Genomic DNA, 3171 nt, shown 5'->3' with positions numbered 1-3171 from the left:
ATTCGAAAATTCTTTAGTAAAGTTATCAATGTAAGAAGACTTGACATTGTTGTATCCGATTGGAATATTTGATCATTGTATCGAGCTTTGCGTACCGATAACCGGTGTAAAATCGAAACTCACAACATCGACTCGGACTCTACAAAAATACTGCTCTAACTTAAAATTCCACTGACTACCGAAAAATTGATGTCGCACGTACGTTTGATTGTCCGATACTTTTTCCACTGCTTCCTTAGGAGCTCCGGGGGGCCGAAAGGGGGGGTGGGGTTGCCCTTAACTGTCTCCGTAAAAATCGGTCAGTCTGGTTGATTTTCAGTCGGGGTCACAATTATAGTATTGTCGTTTGCGGTTTCTCAGTTAGATTATCTATTGATATATTTTCGTAAATAACAATTTAACAAATCGGGTCAGTCAAAAAATATTAAAACCGGGTGTGACGAAGCATCGTAAAAAACTTTTACGATAAAAAAGCACTGAGACACGTTTAATTTCCGGGTCCACTTCACAGTTGGACACGGTACTAAGACAATAACCGATTATACATATCGATTACCCCGTGGTTTTAACAGATTGAACTTGGGTATGTTTTCTACAACCTTATCGTTATTAAAAAACCCCTGCCGTCAAAAACGTTAAACGGCGGACGCTTTAGACGGGTCAACTGGAGGCGGAAGCACCCGGCCCCACCGAAACGGCTAAGATGACGGCCTCGCAGTGGCTCTACGCTGCCGGCCGGCGGTGATAAATGTAAAGTGTCGGCAAGTAAAAAAAGGAAAAAGTTTCCCCAGCTTAAAGAGTTGCAAAAGAACCTCGCCCCGGCCCCCGCGCCTCCATAAAAATGACCTTTCACAAACGCTCAGCTGACCCTTCGACTAACGGTTAGCTCTTTTTGGACTGTTACCTCCGCTGTCCTTCTTTTAGCCTCGCTTTTTTTGTGTGCCCTTCGTCAACGTAACGGCGACCCGACATCATTACAGTTCAAGACCGGCTTCACCGCCTACAAAAAGACAAGGGTTTTCTAACTTCCAGCTCGGAACCGAACACAGTAACAAAAAACGATCTAAGCAACTAACGAAAGTACGTGTTATTCCCGGTGACCAGCTAAGCTCCTCTCTCCTCTCTCTCTACTCTCTTCTCTCTCTTTCTTTTCTGCTCTGACTCTTCAATGTCCCAACTACAACTCGTAGACCGATCGAGCCCTCGGATTGCCTCTAATCCAACGAAAGTTGTTATTCCTTCCCTCCCCTCATGAGCACACGCTTGACTCTCTCTATTCAGTCCGGAGTCCCTCCATTTACCTGAGACTCATTAATCTACGATTTGACATCGGATTAAAGAGTACCCAAACCAGTAGAATACAATTTGTTTATAAGGTAGATACAATCTATAAACACCATACTTTCTATCATTTTCTACCCCGAAGGTTACAAAAAAACAAACAAACTAATCAACTTTAATATACAAAGTATACTCACAACCTCGTCGACATAGGTTTTAGATCAATTTAGGATTTAGTTTATTAGATTTGATAATTACGCAAACCTAAATAAAAATAAAGATGTCTAGAACAGTTCCGTACCCGGTTTCGTTCATGTGCTCTTGGTCGCTTGTCTGACCTCCCGGATGGTTTATGTCACCAAGAACACGTCACTTGTGAAGTGTTCTCTGAGGAAAACCGTACTTCACGGAGATGATGTCGCGTCTACCCGTACTTTTTGTGGAACGTAGGACTTTTGTTAAGGTTGAAAAGGGTTCATGAAGGACACAAAAAAAAAGGCCTGTTGAAGTTGGAGGTTGTAGTTCTGGCCGAGCTAGACGGTAAACGTTACTCTTCTCTCTTTCGGCCCATTTCAACAATCGAGGGCAATCGGGATTAAAGCAACGTACAATTTAGTCCTAAATTAAGGTCGACCCGATCATCGAGAAGGACTTAATAATAACCGAACTTTACTCATACTCGTCCACATCCGGAATGACAAAAACTTAGTAAAACGAGCTTAGGTAAAGTATAACACGATGTAAAACGTCCTTATCCTTCTTTAAGGACCGTCGTTAGTCCTTCCACCTCGCCAATCGTCAAAACGGAAGGCGGGGTCTCCTCTAGTTACCTGCTACCGGACAGTGTCGTGACCAGAAGACACTCTGATCCCCAACACACTAACGGTGTCAAAAACAAAATCTACTCGTGTCACCAGACAACAAGAATGCACATAGTACTACCACTGTGTCACCTGTGACTTTGAGCTAGGTGGAATCTAGATGTGAACAATACGATTTTGTTATTTCGAACGTATACACAAAGTTTGTGGTTTGTACTCGCCGTTTGTGACGACGATTTATATTAATAAACATCATCTTTCAACGGACTCAGTCCGTACGGTATAACTGGACATGCTATACGTAACCGGAAGATCGATTCGCTAATGACGATCCCCATGTACAAATAGTACTATTATAACGAGCATCTTGAAAGATTGGGGAGCTTTTATAAAATTGTTGAGGTCGTGAAGTACTTTAAACACAAAAGTGGACCGTCGCTTGCTGTCTCAGTTCTAGTCCGGGACGGGTCTGTCTGACCTGAGGTTGTCGATGACGGGGAGTCGTAGTTCTGTGTCTGACGCCCTTTTGTTTGAGTGTTTTTGTTTATGTGCAGTGTTCCCATTACCGGTGATGAACTAACCAATGTAATCATGACGGGTGATGAATTTAGCGTTCAAGTTAGGTACAGGATTTTTTTTTTACGTAACTCGGCCTCACGACGAAGTATACTTATGAATAATGTCATGCCCTATAAGGAAGATTACACAACTCGCAAACCGAATTGAGATTTATCGATTCGTTGTCGTAGTCGGTAATCTAAACGACCAAAAAATATATTTTGCTTATAGTCATAAGTAACTAGTAAAGTAAAGGTCGTACGGTCCACTGCCCCGGCTCCTACGACTGACGTTCGAGACGATGGTCAATGGTCCCTCCCGTCTCCTTTTCGACGTTGCAGGTACCGGTGGTCTCTGGGTCGGATGTGGACTGGTCGGTGGTGTCCCGACGGGAGGTCGGTCAAGGTCGACGGTGGTGGTAGTCATAGTCCCGAAGGAGTCTGACGCCTTGGGTCTAATCGTGGGTAAGAAGGTCGGCCTGACTAAGAAGACTTGTTCAGTCTAGACCAGT

The sequence above is a fragment of the Notothenia coriiceps genome, unplaced genomic scaffold (assembly GCF_000735185.1).
Source record: "Notothenia coriiceps isolate Sejong01 unplaced genomic scaffold, NC01 NC01_scaffold00020918, whole genome shotgun sequence".
Taxonomy (NCBI): Eukaryota; Metazoa; Chordata; class Actinopteri; order Perciformes; family Nototheniidae; genus Notothenia; species Notothenia coriiceps.
The sequence above is the reverse complement of the archived record's forward strand: the minus strand, read 5'-3'. Positions refer to the sequence as shown.